At 39.2% G+C, this 23,428-nt stretch overlaps 1 long non-coding RNA gene across 3 annotated transcripts in view; it reads right to left on the reverse strand.

Moving 5' to 3' along the window:
• LOC112675974 (uncharacterized) overlaps positions 1-23,428 on the reverse strand; it is a 55,730-nt gene that overhangs the window by 4,876 nt on the left and 27,426 nt on the right. For all 3 annotated transcript variants that reach the window (XR_003146184.3, XR_004810868.2, XR_003146185.3), the window contains 3 exons: positions 7,078-7,169; positions 6,588-6,668; positions 6,378-6,474 (listed from right to left, as the gene is read on the reverse strand). This is a non-coding gene — a long non-coding RNA (uncharacterized LOC112675974). The remainder of the gene's footprint in view (positions 1-6,377; positions 6,475-6,587; positions 6,669-7,077; positions 7,170-23,428) is intronic.

The raw sequence follows: 23,428 nt of genomic DNA on the forward strand, positions 1-23,428 counted from the left end.
ACATTTATCTAAATGAATTGAAAGCATAAGTTTTCAATTTTGTCCACACAAAACCTGCACATGATGGTTTAAAGCAGCTTTATTCATAATTGCCAAAACTTGGAAGCAACCTAGAGGTCCTTCAGTAAGTGAATGGATAAATAAACTGTGAGACATCCTGACAATGGAATTTTATTTATCACTATAAAGAAATGAGCTATCAAGCCATGAAAAGACATGAAGGAACCTTAACTGCATGATACTAAGTGAAAGAAGCTGATCTGAAAAGGCTACACGCTGTATGATTCCAACTATATGACATTCTGAAAAAGGCAAAACTATGGAAACTATAAAAAGATCAGTGGACACCAGTGGTTAGGGAGAAGGGAGGGATGAATAGATGGAGCAGAGAAGATTTTTAGGGCAGTGAAACTATTCTGTATGATTCTGTAAAACTGGATGCATATCATTACATTGTCCAAACCCTTAGAATGCACAACACCAAGAATTAATCTGAGATAAACTATGGTCTTTGAGTGATTATGATGCATCGATGCCAGCACGTCTGTTATAACAAACATCCCACTCTCCCGTGGGATGTTGATGACAGGGGAGGCTATGCATGTGTGGGGACAGGGGGCACATGGGAATCTCTGTATGTTTTTCTCACTTTTGCTGTGAAGCTAATACTGTGAACTCCATTCAAAAGGGAAAAAAAGATGATGTGACATTATGATGAAGTCCCCTTCCATAGGAGGGACAAAGAAAGATGAAAAGAAGTGGAAAACTCACCAGTCAGATTTTAAAATGCAACTTGTTGCTGTTATAGAGCTGTAATAACACAAACCCATTGCACAAACCCTTGTATTTTTTGGTTGGCCCCATGTTGCCATTTCTTCATTGTTCCTTTTTCTTTCTGCTCTTGCCTTCTGCTCCTGCCTATTCCCTCTTTGCTTCATTTTCCGGTTTGTACTTGTTTCCTGCTGAGGGGACACATCTGCATTCCAAATCCCCAAAACCTTTCTAGTTGGCTGCCCTTCAGGCCCTGATTTCTGGACTCTACACCCCTCTTACCATACTATAATTAGGAAGCTTAGTCATTTTTCTCTGACTCTGAGGCAAGCACCCCACCACTTGGATAGAGTGGAATGACACCAGAGCCAGCATCCTTACTAAAGCCAGGAAACATTCTTCACATATACACAAATCATCAGAGAGCATTCCAGAAAAAAAAAATAGCAATTTTCTCAAATAATATCTACCCTGCACTTGTCTTTAAATATGGCTACCATCCATAGATTGATTTCCCTAATTAATTGTGTAAATCTTATTGAGGCACTGAGGACATGGTTGCTAACCTCAGGGAGTAGAGGACTATCTTTTAAGATAGACTTACATGCAAATAATTACAGTCTGATGTGCTTAGTTCAACTTTGGAGGATTATTCAGAGAAGGATGATTATGGAGAACATAATCGACATTGCACAGAAGCAATAAAAAAAGAGAGAAAGGCTTCCCAGAGGAGGGGACATTGAAGAGAAATCTAAAAGGAAACACAAGTATTTTCCAGGCCACTGGGGCAGGGCAAATACAGTTCAGCTGAGAATACAGCCAAGGTTCCAAAGCAAGAAAGCACATGCAGTGCTAGGAAAGGTACCAGTATTTCTGAAGCAAGGAGGCAGGAGAGAGGGTGGCAGAGGATGAGGCTGAGTAGGGAGGGGTCAGATAAGGAAAGGCCTTTGAGTCATGCTAAGGAAATTGGCCATCACTCTGGAAGAAGCCTTTCAAGGATGTAAGCAGGAGGTTCCACACAAGCAACTAGAGGAAGGGACACTAGGAGGCCACCTCAAAAAGCCAAACAAGGGACAAGTGAACAGCAAGTGAGGGAAAGCAAGAAGCTAAGACACACCAAGGAATCTGGCTCAGAGGGCTAATTATGTGGCTGAGATTTTCACTAAGATCTAGACTACAGGGGCAGAGAGAATGTGGACTTCATAAGGAGATGAGAGATGCCCATTGCTGGCATAGGGACATACTCATTAGATGAAGGAGTAAGTGTTGAATGAGTGAAATGTCAAGAGCAACAGTTTGGTTAAAAACACTGCTCCTCTGTAGTGTTGTGTCTGTATGGCCTGAATGTAGGAACACCCCAATTTGCAGAATCAATAGACTGATAGCCAACCACCAATGTTATATCTCAATCCCAGGTACCATCGTTATCTCAGAACTCAACCTCTTCTCCCTCTCCACTATCAAAAGTCACGGCCTCATCCTCAGCTTGAGCAGGAGGCCATAACCACTGCAGCTCACAGGACTCCACGTCAGGTCTGAGAACCATGTGCAAGAAGTGCCTTCTCTCTCTCAGGGCCTCACTTGTATTAAAGAAACAATAATGCCCACCTCTCCCACTGCACACCCTCACTTTAGGGGCATCTTGAGGAGGTTAAGTTATCTTATACAGTTGGCCACATCGTGTGCTGTAAAAGTAACTGTGTTGATAAAAGCCCACTTATGAGATGCTACCCCCTAAGAACTTAGCCTTATATTCCAAATGAGGTTGGTGAAACTCATTCCTTAATGTCTTTTTCTTGCTAGGAGTGCATAATCTCAGCTTTTCTCTCCAAACCGCTTCTCGTATATGCCACGATGGCCAACACTTAAGGCTGCTGTTGTTAGAAATTGGTAACAATTGTTGAGCACTTGTTGCTCGGCAAGCACTACGTTGACATACCCTATTTCATACCACCCTTACAACAGCATCACAGCAACATTAAATATCTCCACCTTTCAATTGAGGAAATGGAACCTCCAAACTGTTAAGTAAAATGCTGATGGTCCCACACAACGTAAATAGAGCAGCCCGGATTTACACCAGGTTGTCTAAATCTCCCAGCCGTGAAGCTACAGTTGAGTCAGCTATTTCAGAACTGCCCAAGGAAAAGAATGTCACTTCACTGGGGAAAGCCTAAAGGCATGTGCTAAGTTGTCCTATTCCCTGCAGCTGCCTGAAGTCTCCCTGCTTAGAAATGCATAGAACATTGAAGCAGAGAGGCAGAGTTTCAAAGAGCCTTCAGATGTGCCATGTACCTTTTAGACAAGTGCAGTTTTTACTTTTAATACAATAACAAGGACCCCTTCATCTAGAACTTTCTCCAGGGCTCACATTTCAAAGTGTGTGCATGCATGCACGTGAGCGTGTGTGTGTGTGTGTGCACGTGCTCGCATGGGTACACCCACGTGATGCAATACCACTCCCAAGTTTTTATCTGCAATGAGCTGCCATTAAATGCAAGCTGACAGGAGAGGAAAGGAGGCATAATCACTAGCTATCTACGCAATTTTTAAACTGCTCAAATGGGGCCATCATCTGAACTGAGATTAATCCTGGCACCCAAAAGCTACAAAGGAAAGTTTCTTTCCTCAGGAGACACCTTAATCGAGACCCTGACCAATGTCAGATAGAAATCTCCCCAGAATATTAGAAAACCATTGCAGTGTGAAGCCTCGATTTGGCCAAATGCAGGGCCCCTCTATTCCCAGGCCCCATTTTGAAAACTGGCATTTGTCTTCTGATTTTCTTTCCCTTTCAATTTGTTTTCCTGTCAAAGGGATCTCTCCCCCTTCTCCTACTCTACAGCACCACCTGATTGAATTCCGTTCAGGGCTCCTGGTGGTCCTGTTCTCCATGCCGACTTGATGGAGCCCTTTTGGCTGTTTCATACCATCCATCTCTCTGGGCAACTGAAATTGTGCTGCAAAATGTAGCGCTACTTCGTGGGACCTCATTAACACCAGCTCCAAGGGAATGGACTTCAACAGAGGAGGCATTAAGCATCTAAACAGCACACTGAGACAGCAAAGACGTCAAGAGCATGGCAGACAAGTGATAGAAATCGAGTCACTGATATAAAAAGCTGGGCGGAACACAGAGGGCCAAGGGAAGCTTTTCAATTTATATTTCACGTTGATATCACATTGGTTCCCACACAGCAAGGATAGGTGCTGAAAATAGAGAGATGGCAGAGAGTTTGTGTGCCTCCTGAGGTCCCTCGGTTCACCTGAGCTTAAGCCAAAAATAATATCATAAAACTAATTTAGCCATCACACCAATAGGGCTCCTCAGCCATGAGGCAGACTGGATAATTATATGTTTCCTGCAATTTCTGACACTCGGCTAGTTTCAGCAAATGGCACTTCTAAATATATATTGCTTTGTCACAGCTACCTGTCTACCTCAGTTTTTCTTCAAGGAAAAGAAGCAGAACAGAAAGTTAATTATGAAGATGGGGAATCCAAGACCCCAAAGTCAAATGCCCTTGGTGATCAAGGACACAAGGTAATCAAGCCACAGGCTCTTAAAGTCCATGCAGGCAGTAGCAGAGCAGTTGCTTCACCCCTGGAACTACCCCTGGAGATTGGACTGAAGATCCCCTGCAGTTCTGTCCTGTGTGATCATTGGTGCTGTGTCAGCCACTACCTTGTCCTATCCAATTGTTTGTGTTTCTCTATTATTTGTATGAAGCCAGAAAGATTTCCCCGACCTTTTTTGTTGCCTGTCTATCGGTTCCCCTGAGTCCTTATGGAAAGATACCCAATTTTCTCAAGTGTCTTCCAAAATAAATTTTGATTTACACATCTATTCACACACACCACAAACAACTAACAGAGGCCAACAGTTCTCATTTGGCAGAAGGTGATGTGGCTAAGATAAGGGCAGGGCTAAACCTTGGATGACAAAGTCTCTGGCCAGTCTCTGGTCTTCCCTACTCAAAGATGGATGACCAGCAGAGTTTGCCCCACCTTCCACACTAAACAAAAGCAGGTTACACAGAACCACAGAGGAAAACAAACAATGGGAGAATTTAACATTATTTTCCTGTCCAATGACCTAAGTAGAAAAAAATGTGTTAGGGGCACCAGGATGGCTCAGTGGTTGAGCATCTGCCTTTGGCTCAGGTCGTGATCCTGGGTCCTGAGATTGAGGTCCGCATTGGGCTCCACATGAGAGGCCTGCTTCTCCCTCTGCCTGTGTCTCTGCCTCTCTCTCTGTGTCTTTCATGAATAAATAAATAAAATCTTAAAAAAAAGAAAAAAATGTGTGATGAACTATGCTTCTAAATTATAGGTGACCCATAAATGACATTAACTGAGAACTAATATGCTAACTGCTGTTCTAGGGTGCTAATTTCTTAATTCATTAATCCATTGCAGCAACTCTATGAAGAAGGAAATGGTATTAGCCTCGTTGTGTAGTTGGGAAAACTAAGATACAGAGAAGTTAAACTGTCTGAGGTCAAACAGCTGGTGAATGGAAGAGGCAGGATTTGAACCTCGACATTCAGATGTCAAGACCTGTACACTTACCACTACTACTGTGAAGACTTATTATTATGCCCTTAGGAAACAATGACAAAAAACACAATATAATGTGGAAAGCATCCCCAGGAGTGCATAAGGCCTGTCTATATCCAGAATGTGTGTGTTGCTCCTCAGGTTTCTGTATATTAATTAGGGAAAGAAGAGTAATGAGCACAGCTACAGCAAGCAGAGGCAGAATGGCTCTGGGTCCAGGCTGAAAGAGGACTTTGGAGAAGAAGAGTTACTTGAGGAGAAACACTTGGAAGAATAAGGATCTGGGACAGTGGAACCAGCCTACAGTGGTGTAAAGTCGTATAGTTGTCACAGAACCTATGGTGGGATGAAGATTTAAGTTTGAATCCTGACTCATGCATGGACTAGTTTTACAAGCTTACTTTTTTGGTTTTATTGCTATGTCACACACCATCCTAAAACTTCATAATATCAATGATGTTTACACTGCTTGTGAATCTGCAATTAGGTCAGGACTTAGCAGGATCAGCTTGTCTCTGCTATGCCACCATAAACTGGGGTGGCTTGACATTGGGGGCTGGAATCATTGGAAGGCTTAGCACTTGGTGTAGGCTGTTGGCTGGGACCTTAGCCAGAGCCATTGAACAGAATGTCCACATGTGACCTCTCCACATACCCTGAGCTTCCTCACAACATGGTTATGCGCTCCGGTGGTAAATATTCCTAAAGAAAGAGAAAGAGCTAGATATAACAATGTCACCTTTTATTAAAACAACCTGAGAAGTCATGTAGCATCACCTTTACAACATTCTACCTCTTGAGGCAATCACAAAATCCTGCCAAGTTTATAGGGGAGAAAAAAATGGACTTCCCCTCTGGGTAGGAGAGAGGCAAGACTCTGGATGAGCCACGCAACAGGAAATATTGCTAAGACCATCTTTTGAAACTATAATCTGCCAAAGTCACTTGATTCTTTTGAGCCTCAGTTTCTTTATCCGAAGACCTAGTATAACAACATTTCACAGAGTTCTCATAAAGACTATAGATAATGGAGGTTATATGCTTACATGCAGTAGATGTTCAATACCAATTTCAGTCCAGGATGGAGGTCGAATGTGGGACAGCAGAAATGATCTCTTCCTCCTTAGATAGCTGTTGATTCACCTGTACCAGAACAAGGAACAAAGCTTGTTAGAAATAGAATAAGACTAAATACCAAACCATACATCCTTCAGGCTCTTGCTAATTATTCGGGGAACATCTCACAAGGATCTCACCTTCAGGAGGTATCAGCTCAGTTCTGGAATGAAGACAGTTCCTTGCTCCCAATTCCGTGCATTGATGTCAGGGCCTTTAGGCTGAATATAAACAATAGGCAACTAAATATGACTAGTTAAATAATGGGATTTAGAAGGAATCTTGATCTCATTTTTGGGTGTTTACTAATGTGAGGAGGAAAACTCTTTACAAATGTTCTGACAGAAGGACAAACTTCTGGTATTATTCCTAGAATCCAAAATTCTCCCTAAATAAGTTTTGAGCCTGGGATATTCATAATGGTTCACAGTAAACCAGTTTAAAATATTTAAAATATAAAAATGTGATCAGATACACAATTTTCAAATGAGACAACCCATGGATTTTTAGACAAGTCCACAGTCTTTGGGGGTAACCCCATGAGTTACCAGTAGGGTGCTGAGGCAGTCCTAGACAAGGCCTCCCAAATGATTCAGTGGATGTGGCAAAGCTACACTTCGGGGAAATTACCTCATTTTTAGCCCAAGTCCATGGTGCAGTTTCAGGAGAGGCTCCCTCTGTGGAGCAGCAGTTTGATCACTGATTCCAACTTCCCACTCCTTCTACAAGGGTTGAGGAAGAAAAGCAAAACAAATGGGTTAAAATGCACTCTGTCTCAAGATACTATTTGTGAGGGGCCCCCCACAAAGAAGTTCTTCAAAAGGAAGAGATGAAAGGGGGTCCAGCTTTCTGCTGGCATTTGAGCTGGCATTTGCAGCATTACCGTATGACTTTGAGCAGGCCTGAGAAGCTCTTTGATTGCCAAAGAACAGTTGCACCTCTGTCAGAGCGGCCCTCATGACTCATGTGGCTCAGCAGCAAAGGAGGGATAAGAGCAGATGTGAGGGGGAAGATCACAGCAGAGGGAAAATAACTTGAATACAAACCAAAAGGCAAGGGGGCAGGGGTTGGGGAGAGAACACAAAAGAAGGAGGAACGGGAAGAAAAGAGGAAAAGAAAGAAGGATTTGCTATACTATGGCAGAGCACCTGTTGTCTTTAGAGACAACAGCACACCCAGGAGGGAATGAATTGTTCCTTCTTGATCATGAAATCGAACACTAATGCCCAGAAAATGTCTCAGTGGCAGCACACACCTACTTTCTCTGTTGACTTCACACGGGAGAAGCTTGATCTATGTTGGAGAGCGTGGAGAACTTATGAACGTGTTTTTCTTTAAAATATCAACACTTTAATGGCACCTACTGTGTGCCAGGTATTCTGTTAAACTCTTTTTAATCTTCTCAACAATCTAAGAGACAAATAAGGAAACTGACATCCTTGTCTCTTTCAGGTAATCCTGGTTCTCACCACCTTCATCCCACACCACCACATTAGCAATTATTATTTTTTTAGTGTTCACTGTATATCAGGTGGTTCTTACATCATCTTACATACTTTGTCCCGTCAGTCCTTCCACCGTCTTTATGATATGGGCACTATTTTTATTTCCATTTTTCAATGTAATATATATATCGTTTTAAAATGACTTAGAAAGGTTATCATACATAAAGTGACAAAGCTATCGAGTGGCATATCCAAGGAAAAGACCCAGTTCAGCCTATCCTCAAAGCCAGGGCCCAAACCAGCATGACACACTCATTAGGCAATAAACACTCCTTGTTATTTCTCATGCATTAAGCATTGTGAGAGACTCTGCTCCCAAGGAATTCACTCAGAACCATCATGTTCCATGCTATTTCCACTCTCTGGTGGGCGCCTTACAAGAAGCCAGGCACTGAGTCATAGAACAGTAGAGCTTCCCCTCACCACTCCACCCCCATCATACCCACACAGAAATCAAGGTCCGTGGTGTCAAAATCAGGATTCAGATCTTATGACTTCAGTCTACCACCCTCTTTCAGGAAATCCCTGGCTCAGAAAAATGGGTCTATATTAATCATGTCAAATTTTGCTGGATGAGTTTCCATCTTAACCAGACAACAAAGCACAGGACACAGGACTAGAATGTAAATTTCACATCCACTTTCATTGTTATCATGATCAGACACCTTCTTCTGTCCCATTTTCTGAGTAGTGTGAAAAGAGAGTCTGATTTTTTCCTCTATGGACAAACTTCATGTGCTGAAATGCCTTCTGCAAACTCCAGAAATGGGCTTAATTTCATTAAAATTAATTCAGAATTGTCATAAAAATCTACTTCAAAATGTTTGTTACTTATTTCATTCTGAGATAGCAGACAACCAAAAAGCAAATCCAAGATGAAAGACGAATTTTTTTTAATAGCAGTCCCAAGTTTGGTCATGATCAATTGACAGTTCCCCTGAAATTGTATTCATTTGTTTATTAAAAACAAAACAAAATATTTACTTTGTAATATTTAGATCCTGTGTAGTGACAGGCAGCAAGAGACACACAAGGACAAGATGGGTTTCTGGCCCCAAAGGAGCTCCCTATATCACAGAGGGGACTGGCATGTCTACAAAGGAAATCCAACAGAGCATCCTTATAGCCAGTTAATCAAAGACCTTTACACAGAGAAACCCTAAGAACAGGGATGTGAACAAAGATGGAGTTCAAAGATCTCTTTCTAATTCCATCAGCTGGATAATAATCAAATGACCATTTACCAAAATGAGTTGAAATTGCAGAATCCCCTGATCTGTCTTCAGAATTAATGCTCAGATAATGAATGCCCAGTTCCTTCAGATGTTTAATTACTGAAGGGCCTTACTCTCAAAAGAGAGGCTATACAAACTCAGGAAGTGACATGGAATCTTAATGAGATGTGATCTTGAGAGGTCATATAATTAAGGCTCCATCTTCAGGCAAGACTCTTATTTTTAAAAACCTCAGGGAGAGAAACTTGACAACCTTCCTGTTGACAGTTTTGACAACCCTCAGATGGGTCCGCAGTGGTAGCTTTTAGAGTATGTCCTCCCGTCATGGCCTCCAGGGTCCTTTGCAGAGACTTGACAAGAGTGAGGCCTGTGTTTACCCTGCATCTGGAGCTGAGGTTCTTGGTCCCTTTGGTTCTGGAGGATGATCTGACCCAGCAACTGGAGGAACTGGAGACTGTGGGGCCAAAAGCAAGGTAGAGGGTACATTGTATGTGTCCCATGGGGAAGGGGAAATGGAGCTGGGCCCTGGGGCCCATGGGGAAGGGGAAATGGAGCTGGGCCCTGGGGCTCATGATAGTAGCTGAATCTTAACATTTAATAATAACTCACATCTGGATAAAGCTTTCACATTTACAAAGTTCTTTGACATACACCATCATTTGGTTTCACAGCAGCCTTTTGATACAGATTGGTATCTCATTTCACTGAATAGAAAATGAGACAGGATTTAAGGTAGATAAATATGAGTCTACCATTACTACTCTACTACTGTTCCTGATAATAGTAGTAGTAGTAGTAATAGCAGTAGTAGTAGTAATAATAATAATTGCAAACATACATATGTTCCAGCCACTTTGCATGGAATATTTCATCTAATCTTCATAATGGCCTGGCAAGGTAATAATAATTTCTAAAATGCCCATTTTACAGAAGGTGAAACTAGGATTTTAAAATATTAGGTCTCACACTTAACAAGTGGTAATAGAATTCGAATCTAGGTAATTTGACATCTAAGACCATGTTCTTGCTATATCAATTAGCATTTTTAAAAATAACCATTTCTATGAGGAAAGGGATTCAAAACTCTGTTAAACCCTTGACCCTTCCTGACATGCATTCTAACCAACCTCAACAGTGAAAAACCCCACGTCTCCCAGTTCCTGGATAATGCCATCTCTACCCACCTGGTGAGCCCCCACTTGCCCTCTGAAATTCCATTATTCTTACTTTCTCACGCATTAGCAATTGCCTAGGTCAATAATGTCCCTCCCCATAAGCAGGATACAAAGATTTGAACTGAAAGCATAGGCTGCAATTCTCTTGCCTTGAGCAACAGGCAAGACCCTCAAAGAATAATACAAGACCATTGGTAATCTTCTTTCCAAAACACTTTCCCACCTAAGATTCCTTTAAATGTTGAGTTTTGTAGAGGATATGCCTGTTGAGACATGGAAAGGATAAACATTTGCCCAAAGTCACAAAGAAGTTAGAGGCAAAGCAGGGACTTAACTCCAGTCTCCTGGCCCATTGACTCTGCAACATACTGGCCAACAGGTCAATTCAACAAGCACTCAGGGTGCTACGATCTCAGTGTTGTATTCAGTTACCCAAGGCTCACAAGGAGGTCCATTTATTTATTCAAGAAACTCTTCCTGAGTACCTAGAAGGTGCGAGGGACTGCTGGTGCCACTAGAGGTATGAAGGAGACAAAGCCGTGCTGCTGCTTTCCTGAAGCTAGCATACTGGTGAGGGAAGAGAGACGACAAACATATAAACAAGAAAATAAATGTATACCCAATGCTAGAAGTGCAGGGAGAAAAGCAAAGCAGTGTGATAGTGATAGATGGCAATAGGGAGTATGAAAGTGGGGGTTACCACTTCATATGGGGTAATGGCTTGAATATAGGCTGAGACCTGGGGGAAGTGAGGGATGAGCCATGCAGATCTACAGAGGAGCATCCCAGGTAAAGAGAGGAATGAGTGCAAGAGGCTGGAGGCAGGTGTGTGCTGGCATCTCTAACCAGCAGCAGAAAGGCTACTGTGATGGGAGTAAAGTGAGAAGGGAAAATATTTGTAGAAGATGAAATTAGTTAGAGAGGCCAGACCAGGTGGGGCCTTGCTGGCTCTTGCACAGACCTAGGCTTTACTCTGTGTAACCTGAATAGCCAAAGGATGGTGAAACAGAAAATGACATGGCCTAATTGATACCCTAAGTCCTGGCTCTAGAGAGTCAACAGGTGGATGATGGCCTGCCATTCAATTGTCTCCTTCTCCCCCCATCCAAATCCAAACTCCTCATTTCCTGCAGTATAGGCTATCCTGGATTCCCTAATCAAGTCCTGGCTCCAGAACATAATGGAGAAAGAAAAAAATCAATTCTATTTCTAACCTGAACAACTCTGGCTCCTAATTATAAGAACCAAAACTGGATATGATATTCTAGTCACGGCTTTAATATTCTTTAGAATTTCTAAGTATATCTGATATTGTGCTTTTCCTTTTTGGCAAAAACACTAGATTACAGTCTCATGCCTTGTTTGTTCATTATTTACCTTTAGCTCTTTTTTTATGTAGTCACAATGGAGTGACCCATCTTGTATTTACAGCCTGACCCTATTAAAGTTTATTGTTCATTTATGACCACTTATACAACTAGCCAAGGTCTTGGTCTAAGTTGACTGATTTCTAGAACCATATCTGTAACCCCTAGCCTGAAGTCATCTGTGAAGTCTGTGGGTATGTGGACCTAATAAAGCAGCATACTTTTTAAAAACTGTATGGTAGATTAAAGATGACCACAAATTCTTTCCTCTTCCTTTCAGTGAGAGGTGAGTTTACTTCTCTTTTCACTTGAATCTGGGCTGGCCCAGTGTCTCATTTTGCCCAATAGAATGCATGGAATACAGCAGAAGTAATTTTCTGGGATTTCAAGCCCAAGCCTTAAACAAACTGTCAGCATCAGCTTTTTTTTTTTTTTTTTTTTTTTTTGAGTTGGCTACAAAGATAGTAGAGAGAATTGGGCTGCATTACTGAATTAGGAGAGATCACATGGAGAGCAACTCATAGAGGACGAGAGACCATCCTGGACATTTCAGCCTCACTAGAGACCGTACCTGAATGCAGCCGTGTAAGTGACCTCAATCTGATCATGTAGAACAGAAGAACCACCTAGCTGATCCCAGTCCCACAGAATTGTGAAAAACAACCAGTTGTTGTTTGCTTTTCTAAGTCACTTAGCTTGGGTGCCATTTGTTACACAGCAATAGAAAGCTGAAAAATTATCCTCGACTTTGGTGTTCCTAAAGGGAAGCATAGTGGGAAGGAAAGGAGAGAGAAGAAGCTGGCTGGCCTGGCATTTGCACCGTGATTTGGTTCCTAATTATTTTTTTCTTTTGTAAATCATGAAGCTATTACCAGTTGTTTCCTAACATTGGTCTTCAGACCAGTACTGACTACACAGAACTATCTGGGAAATTTGATGCAATTACAATTTCTGAAACTTCCCTGGCAATTTGATTCAGAAGGTCTTGGATGGTGCCCAGAAATCTGCATTCTTACAAGTGATTCTGATGAGCATCCATAATTAGCAATCTTGTCTCTAACTGAACTACTTGAGGTTGGAAGTAGGTTTATCTGTCTATCCAATTGGCCTGGTACAGCATCTGCCACTACAGTTTATGTTTGAGCGTGGGCAAATAAATGAAAGAACAAACAAACGAATCTGAAATGAGCAGAAATATCTGTAGGTATTTTGCTATACCACAGCCTATTCTGTTCAGACCATCTCCCACCCTCCTTTGCCCCCCAGTGTCCATGATAGCATAGTGCTTGTATCTCATTCTTCCTTCCCTTTGTTACATGGCTCCCCAGTCAGGAATTCTGTAGGGATGAGCAGGGTGTGCAGACAGTTTTAGGGAGGGGGTAGGTGGAAGGGCAATGCATATATATAAAAGTAAACTAAACAGCAATACACATACACTGCTTGGCACAGTCCTGGAGCCTTCTTACTAAAGGTAGCCCCTGAGAACTGGAAAATAAACTCGTTTCCTCTTCTTATTTCCCTAGGCTATTCTTCTCTCTTTGGGAAGAAGTTCAAATTCAAGGACACTGGCAGTTTAGGGAGCTGAGAGGATGAGAAGTAGAGAAAAGGCAGAGAGATGTTTGACAGAGGAAGAGAGCAGAGAAAGCCCAGGACACTTGGGGAGCTGGGAGGGACCAAGGGATAATATCTTCGCCAAGGCGATTTGCTTGCTTTTTGCACCAAATTCTGTTCCTGTCATGCCTAGGAAGCTCAGTCGAAGGCCTTGGAGACCTGTATTTTAAAAACCTGAGAATCTGAAAGCCTTTCTCTCCCACATGGGCTTTCAATCTTCCCTGAATACAAAAGACTGAAAAAAAAGCAAAGATCTTGAAAAACAGTCCCAAATCATTTCCTGCAGCCTGATTCATTCTGATCCACACCTACTCAAATTACATTGGTGGCTTTGTTCTGACTGCTTTACTTACCAAATGAAAAGGCAAGTTTTCTAGGTACTGGGAGCAAACATACACAGAGAACCCAGGCCAAAAAAAAAAAAAAAAAAGATCGAAGTTGAAATTTTAAAAACTGACCCAAATTGAAACCAAAAAAATGAAACCAGGCGAAACACATTTTACAGATATTTTTAATGCCAGCTAGGAATGTGACTGCTATTTCCAAAAAGGCTTCAGATTAAGAACATCTACTCAAAACTTTGACATCAACAAAATTTATATTTTTTACACAAGATGCAAACATTTATGGTAGAAAATAAGAATATAAGGATTAATAAAAAGAGGAAAAATTGTCCATAATCTCACCATCTAAAGGTAAGTATTGCTAAGATTCTAGATATAGCCATCCAGATAATTATACCTATAGCTCTATTTACAAAATGTGACACTATACATACCTTTTTTTCACTCAGTAAAAAACTAAACAATTTTCTAGGTTAATTCAGATATGCATTGACATCGTTAATGAGAGTAGAGTATAGTGGAAATATATTCTGTTCTTAAAAATTAACTCTTATTATCATTACAGCACCAGAATAATGTATGTTATTAATTAATATATTATTAACATATATTAATATATATTTACGTATCTTCTTAAACTAAATAACTATTGGTGACCATGTTGAATCAAAGCTTTTGGTAAATATTGCAAAACAGCTCTGGAAAATTTATACTGCTCAATATTCTCACTAGCTATATGGCAATGGCCATTTCCCCATATACTTGTCACTCCAGGACGTAGCTTTTTTTTTTTTTTTAAGATTTTATTTATTTATTCATAGAGACACAGCTAGAGAGAGAGAGAGAGAGAGAGAGACACAGGCAGAGGGAGAAGCAGGCACCATGCAGGCACCATGCCTGACGTGGGACTCGATCCTGGGTCTCCAGGATCACGCCCTGGGCTGCAGGCGGCGCTAAACCACTACACCACCGGGACTTTCAGGTTATAGCTTTTTTCACTCTTGGCTTATGGGTCAGAGGAAAAATGCTTTCTCCTTATTTGAAATTTTCATTTCTTCTTCACTGGTGAGACTTTAAAGTTGGAGCTCTTCTCACCTATCTACTGCTCGTTATTTTTCTTCTTTACTTTGGGTTTTTAAATGTTCTATTGGAATAATGACAAATTCAGCTTCAATTTGTAACAGACCTTTTTCAAGTAGGGATAATGACCTTTTGTCATTGATGACACTTTTCCTAGGTTGTCACTGTCTTCCACATTTGTTTAAAGAATGGGGAGTTTGAACAAACCGGGTTCAAATCATGGCTTTTCCACATCCTGGTTATGTAAACCAGGTAAATGTCTCTGTAGTCCTCAGTTTCCTCAACTCTAAAATAAGAAACATAACAGTACCTTAATTATAGGGTTAGATGGCAAATCATATCAAGTCCTGATAACAGTGTCAGGTACATAATAAGCTTTTGATCAATTTTAGATACATGAATTACAGTAAATTTGTTGCCAGAGTATTTGGATGGTTCAGTCAGTTAAGCATTGGACTCTTGATTATGACTTACGTCATGATCTCAGGGTTGTGAGATCGAGTTCTGCATCCAGCTCCATGTCAGCACAGAGTCTACTTGGGATTCTCTCTCACCCTTTCTCTCTGCCTCTCCCCTCATGTGCACATACTCACTCTCTCTAAAATAAAATAAATCTTTATTACAGTAAGTTTGTTGCCATTGTACACTGTTAATCTTATTTGATGTTAATATTTTTTCTCTTACAGATTCTGATCTTGAGATCATCCTCGGGAAATCCTCTACTCCCGTTGTTACATTTTTTTCTAGCACTATTAAGTTTTCTTTTCTGTATTAAGTTGGATTTTAATCCACCTAAAATTAGCTTTAGTATAAGGTATGAGATAGGGAAGCTGACTTCATTTTAATTTCAATACTGTTTATTGAATGATCATTCATTCCCTACTAGATTGAAGGATCACATGTGTTATGTACTAAGTTCCTACATATGCAAAAGTCTGGTTCTTGTTCTGCTCTTGCATTTCTGTTTCACTGATTGGTCTCTCTTTGCCTATGCCAATAATCTACTCTTAATGATTGTGGGTAGCTTCATAGTATACTATCTCATGGGGCAAGATTTCCCCCATATTTTAGATGAACTTTACTGACAGAAGTTTTGTCCAATTTTCTTCACAGGGTAGATGTTGTGATGAGCCACCAGATCCTTCTTCAGGTAGAGAGGATTATTCTCCCAACTGCTGAGAGTGCTCAAGAGATGGTCCTCAGCTGTGAGCACTCAGCTAAAGAAAAACACCACACCTGTGATCCGGCCTCCTTCTTGAAGCATGTGATAACTGACTGATTGGGAGCTAGGGGAACCCCAACTTGGTATAACTAAAGATTCAAACTAGTGCCATGCTCCCCATGGGGAGAGGAAGCTTGATACTCTTTTGCAGACCAGGTTTTCCCACTATTCAGCCCTGCTTCTTCCACCCCATACCCCATCTTTCCTCAGTCCGCAAGCACTCCCATGCTAAACTCAGGCTCAGTCAAGTCCTAATTCAAAATATTCCCTGCTAAAAGCTAAAGCTGTTGGGGTTTGAATAAGAATTATATTATATCTAATGATTAATTTGGTAATAATCAGCATTTTTATAGTATTGTCTTCTCATTGTATAGTATTGTCTTCTCATTGTGTTTTTCTCCATTTGTTTCCATTTTTCTTATATTTTCAAAAATGTGTGAAATTTTCTACACATAAATCCTGGAATTTTTTTAAGTTTATTTTTAAGCATTTTGTGCTTGCTATTGACCCTACTGTGAGATCTAGTATTTTTCCTTCCTCTAGTAGAAAATAAATTTACAATCCCAGACTGCCTTGTTGAAGAAATTACATTCATTTTGTGTGACTTCAAAGGGTAAGACTCAAACAATGGAAACAAATCACACAGAGACACATTTCAGTTCATTATTTACACAACATTTCCAAGAACTAAGGGCAATCTACTTATTCCATCCCCAAGGAAGATACAGGAAGGACTATCTTTAGGGATTGAGAGTCCCATAACCCTAGAGGCATACAAGAAGAAACTAAATGATTCTTTCAAGGATGTAGTAGACTGGAATTACATGTATACTTGGACTAGATTCAGCAACCAGGCTGCATAGTGAAGGCAGATTGTGTGTGTTTAACATCTCTCTCTCTCCTTGTTCTCCTAGACAGAGCCTTGTATATCACTGTTCCTATTCTTTTGCCTCTGAATCCTGCATTTATAATAGGACCTGCTAAGCCAAAAAAAAAAAAAAAAAAAAAGAGAGAGAGAGAGAGAGAGAGAAGAAAGAAAGAAAGAAGAAAGAAGTTAATGTTCCTTATAAGAGAAATAGATCTTAGGTAAGGGAATAGGTCATATGACACATGACTGCCTGAAATGTGAATTAAGCTTTATCACTAGTTATGATGACCTGGAATGAACTCATAAATCAAGAACCAGGAAATATAGCCCACAGGAGACAAGAACAGAAAAATCCACCCATAACCTAGAAGCAGGAATTGGCAAACAGAAGCCCACAGGTCAAATCTAATCTATCACCTGTCTTTTAAATAAAGTTTTATCAGAACACAAGCACACTTTTTTATTTAGAGATTATCAGTGGCTGCTTTTGGACTGTAGGCAGAGTTGGATGGTTGCAAAGGAAACTACATGACCTGCAGAGCCTAAAATATTCACCTGGTCCTTAACCAAAAACAAAACAAAACAAAGCAAAAATTTGCTTTACAGGCAAGGTAACCAGAAAGAACAATCTAGTACTTAAGACATGAACTTTGGAGTTAGGCTAAGCTTTAAATTCTGATTCCATTATTTAGTAGCTGTATGACCTGAAGCAATAACTATATCATTTTCAAACTGCAGTTTCCTCTTCTGAAAGTGATAACTCTGGTGTTTTTGTCTACCTAAATAGAATTGCATTTGGTATACTACTTGACACATAATATAATCAATATCATTATATTTAAAATGAGTTCCTAGTAGGTAGCACATGGTTACTGGTGTTGCTATTCTTATTTTTAAATCTGACAATGCCTGTCTCTATTTGATGTGCTTAGAAGATGAAAATACTAATAATAAAAAAAAAGCTAAGGGGAAAAAAAACTAGAATCACTTTTAATATCAAAGTAGATGTCAGAGCAAGGAAAATTAGCAAGGATAAAGAGAGACATTACAAATTAATAAAAGGCCAATTCATCAAGAAGACATAACAATCCTGAATTAGAGTTGCCAGATAAAATACAAATGTTACTTAGGATATATTTATACCAACAAACTATTCATTGTGTATCTAAAATTCATCCTAGTCATTTTTTGTTTCGTTGTTTTGGCTGATTTCGACAGCCATATCTTTAACATATATTGCATCTAACAATAGAACTTTAAATTACATGAAGCAAAAAGAAATAGAAGTGAAAGGAAAAATGGACAAATCCACAGATATAGTTGGAAATTTCACACTGTTCTCTCAGTACTCAATAGAACAGGTAGGTAAAAAACCAGCAAGAATGTAGAACAACTGAACAACATTATCAACCAACTTGACCGAACTGACATTCATAGAACACTCTATCCAACAAGAGCAGGATACAAATTGTTTGCAAGTGCATATGACAGATTCACCAAGGTAAATCATATCCTAGATCATAAAACAAACCTTAACAAATTTTTTTAAAAAATCAAAACCCAACAGAGTATTTTCTCTGACTTCAATGGAATTAAAATAAAAATCAATAACAGAACCATAATTAGAAAGTCTTCAAATACTTGGCTATTAAGCAACATACTTCTAATTAATCTGAGTCAAAAAAGGAAGTCTCAGAGAAAATTAGAAAATATTTGAACTGAACAAAAATTAAAATACAACATATCAAAATGTTTGGGATGTAGCTAATAAAGTGCTTACAGGGATATTTATATTAGAAAAGAAAATCAATGTTTATATTAGAAAAGAAAGAGGTTTTAAATAAAAGGTCTAAGATCTCACCTTAAGAAAGTAAAAAGAGAAGAAAAATAAACTCAAGTCAAGCCTAATAGAAATAGAAGAAAACTAATGAAATTGGAAAGAGAAAATCAATAAACTAAAATCTGGTTCCTTGAAAAAAATAAAGAAAATTGATAAGTCTTCAGCCAGACTAACAAAGAAAAAAGAAAGAAGATATTAATTACCAATATCAGGAATGAAAGCAGGAAGAGCTTATCATACCCCCATAGCTATGCAAACAACTATGTGCACACAACTAATTCAACAACTTAGTCAGGTTAAGTATATTAATTCCTTTACAAAACACCAACTACCAAAATTCATTTAAGATGAAATAGATAATCCAAAGAATTCTTTAGCTATTAAAGAAATTTATTAATTTGTAAAACCTTCAGAAAAGGAAATCTCCAGGCCCAGATGGTTTCATTGGAGAATTCTACCAAACATTGAAGGAAGCTAGAAAGCAAATTCTACACAATCTTTAATAGAAAATAGATAAGAAGGGAATACTTCCCAATTCATTTTGTGAGACCAGCCAAAATCAAAACCAAAGATACTAAATACCAAAAATAGTACCCAAGAAAACTGTAGATCAGTCTCCTTCATAAATATAGATGTTGGAAATCCTAGCCAATGCAACAAGGCAAGAAAAATAAAAAGGCACACAGATGGAAAAGGAAAAAATAAAGTGTACTTTTAAATAGATCACATTTGTCTATATAGAAAATCACAAGATATCTATTTAAAAAATAACTGAGTGGGAAATAACAGAGAGGGTGACAGAACATGAGAGACACCTAACTCTGGGAAATGAACAGGGGTAGTAGAAGGGGAGGTGGGTGGGGGGTTGGGGCAACTGGGTGACAGGCACTAAGGGGGGCACTTGATGGGATGAGCACTGGGTGTTATACTGTATGTTGGCAAATCGAACTCCAATTTAAAAAATATACAAAAAAATAAATAAAGTAAAAAAAATAAAAAATTACTCCCAGAACTAAAAATGAAATTAGCAAAATCTCAGTATACAAAATTACACACAGAAGTCTGACAATGAACAATAATTGGGAATGAAAATCTGTAAAAATACCATTTTCAATAAATCCTCCTAAAAATGGAGTTATGTAGAAATATAATAAGACATGTGCAGCACATGTAAGCTAAAAACTACAAAATGTTGATGAAATAAATTTTGAAAGACCTAAATAAATGGAGAAACATACTGTTTTAATGTATTCAAAGATTCAAATTGTTCCATGGATTTAATGCAATAGCAATCAAATCCAAGATTTTTGTTAGATATGGACAAACTGATTCTCAAGTTTATATGAAAAGTCAAAGGAGCTAGAATAGTCCATTTTGAAGAAAAAAGAAAGAGTAAATGTGGATAAATCATACTATGTAATTATAAGACTTAATATAAATCTACAGTAGTCAGAACAGTATGGTATTTCTGGATAGCTAGACATTAAAATAAACTAAAGAGAGTAGAGACCCAGAAATATGATCAATTTACCTCTGAGAAAGATGCAAAGGTAATTCAATAGGGAAAGCTTGGTCTGTCCAACACTTGGCTTTAGAACAATTAGACATCATTATGTGAAAAATTGATTTTGACATATCTTTCACATCTTATACAAAAATAACTCAAAATGGGGTCCCAGGATGGCTCAGTCAGTTAAGCATCTGCCTTCGGCTCAGGTCATGATCCCATGGTCCTGGGATCAAGCCCCATGTCTGGCTCCCTGCTCAGCAAGGAATCTGCTTCTCCCTCTCCTCTGCAGCTCCCTCAGCTTATTCTCACTCACATTCTCTCTCATTTTCTCTCTCTGTCAAATAAATAAATAAAAGCTTTAAAAAAGAACTCAAAACGTATCACAGATATAAATGTAATAAGTATAAAGTTTAGAAGAAAATAGGAGAAAATCTTTAGGCAAAAGTTCATGGATATGACTCCAAAAGCACTAGCCACTAAAAAATGAAAAAGATAAATTGCACCTCATTAAAATAATATTGTTAAGATAATTAAAGGACAAGCTACAGATTGGAAAAAAATTATAATATATAACTAACAAGAAACTTGTACCCAGAACATATAAAGAACTCTCAAAACTCTGCAGTAGGAATATAAATACAATTTTTATAATGGGGAAAAGAACTGAACAGACACTTCAACAAAGAGAACATATAGATGACAAATAAGCACATGGAAATTTATTCAACATTATTAACCATTAGGGAAAAACAAATTAAAACCATATGAGATACCATTACATATCTATTAAAATGGACCCCCCCAAAAAAATAAATACTGATACTACTAGGTTCTGGAAAAGATTCACAGCAACCGAACTCTGATACATTACTAGTGGGAATGTAAAATGATGTGGCTACTCTGGAAAACAATTTGCTGTTCCTTATAAAGTTAAGCATATATTTATCATATGACCCAGAAATACTATCCCAAGATATCTAGCCTAAAGAAATGAGAATCTGAATTAACACAAAAACATGTTCATAGGAAAGTTTATTCATAATGACTGAAAAATGAAACCAACCCAAATGTTTTTCAATAGGTGAATGGATGAACAAACTGTGGTATATCCATACAGTGGGTTACTACTCAGCAGTATAAACACTGCAGTCATAAATTATTGAAATACATAACAGTTTAGATGACTCTCAAAGGCTTGCATGAATAAAGAAATCATTTCTCAGAAGGTTGCATACTGTAATTCCATGTATTTGACATTCAGGAAAAGGCAAAACCTTGGAGTGGAGAATAGACTAGTGATTGCCAGGGTTTAGGGGTAAAGGAAAGGATAGCAAGACATTTCATGTAGTAATGAAATTGTTTTGTATCCTGATTGTTAATGGTAGTTACATGAATCTATACACTTGCTCTGTATTTTTATTTTTAAAAAAATAATTCTTTAATGTATTCAATTTATTCAGGAAATATTTAAGCACCTCTCTCTTTTAGACACTGGCTTGGATTCTAGCCTTCAATGTGCTAAGAAACAAAGACAAGAGACAAGAAAATAAATAATTCTAATACACTGCATTCATGTGCATAACAGGATGCGGAAGAAACACATGTCAGGAGAACCAAACGTGCATTGACCTTGGGTTGGGCAGTCTGGAATGCACACTGGAGAAGAGGAGTAAAAATTAAGAATGAGTTTTCTAGTCTGGAGAAGCAAGTGGGTGAAAATACCAGAGGGCATTTGAAACAAAGAAAGCAAGATGAGGAGACTGAGGCCTGGAGAAGCTAAGTAACATACAAGTTTGTAGAAATCTGAAACTATTCTAACATTAAAATTGTATTTAAAAAAGGGATGGCAAAAAAAAGGGGGGGATGGCTGGGTGGCTCAGTGGCTCAGTGGTTGAGCATCTGCCTTCAGCTTAGGGTGTGATCCTGGGGTCCTGGGATCGAGTCCCACATCAGGCTTCCCACATGGAGTCTGCCTATGTCTCTACCTCTCTCTGTTTTTCTCTCATGAATAAATAAATAAAATATTTTTTAAAAATTTATTTAAAAAAAAGAGAAAGATGATTTCATTGGGAGGAACCAAAAGCCCAGAAGGCAGAGCTGAGAGCCATGGAGAATTAATTATTCCCAGGCTTCAATAGTTGATCAAAGTCAAGGCATTTAACTAGTTGGTTTCCAGATTGCTATTTCTAAAATACTAGTAACTTTTTGTGTGCCTTTCATTCTCCCTCTTTTTGAACAGAAATGTCTATCACCATTATCCTATGCCTGCTCCCCCACTGTATGTCAGGTGTGGGGAGTTAGTTTCATAAATGAAGAGGAACTGTACTTGAGAAGTTGCATTTAAGGAGCTACACCTGAAGAGCCCCTTCTTCTGCTGGAGCTGATATAGATAAGAAAATTCTGGATTTCAAGCTAGTGCTTCAGTGAGATACTCTGGGGCAACCTGTGCAGGAATGAATGTATATTGCATGTGGGAATGATGTGAATCATTAGGAACCAGAGGGTAGAATATGGGACTGATCCTCCAAGATGATCCCCAAGGAACCCACATTTGGTTATCCACACTCTTTTGTAGTCTATACCCACATGGTACGAGTGTTGATCTGCATGTCCAATACTATACAAAAAATAATAACATGCCATCTCTACTACTAGATTATAAAAGCTCTGGCTTCCATTTTGGACACTCTTACTCATTCACATGGCTCACTCTCTGGAGGAGCCAGTTACTGTTGTGTGTAGGCAGCCCTGCAAGAGAAGCCAACCTGGCAAGGAAATGAAGGCCCCAGAAAATAGCTATGCTCACAGTTTTGGAAGTGGATCCTCCAACCCAATCAAGTCTCAGAAGACTGCAACCCTGACTGACACCTCGATTGCTACGTCGTGAGAAATCTTGAACCATAATAACCCAACCAAGCCACTCCCAGCTTCCTGACCCACTGAAACTGTGAGATTGTAGATGTTCATTGTCTCAAACTGCTAAGTTCGAGGGCAGTGTGGTATACAGACACAGATAACTAAAACACTCGCTCTCCCTCTGTTAAATCCTAAATCAGTCCTTTGCAAGCATCTCTGAAACTCAGAGATGAGCAGCTGAGTGCAAGGAAAGGGAGGAAGCTGAGCCAATAACAAATCAGCTGGGAATGAATAAGGAGCCCAGTAAGCATATGCTTAAAGCAAGAGTTCCAGAAAATTGTGGATAAGGATGATCTGCTTGAAGAATC

Source organism: Canis lupus, chromosome 30, assembly GCF_003254725.2.
Source record: "Canis lupus dingo isolate Sandy chromosome 30, ASM325472v2, whole genome shotgun sequence".
Lineage (NCBI taxonomy): Eukaryota > Metazoa > Chordata > Mammalia > Carnivora > Canidae > Canis > Canis lupus.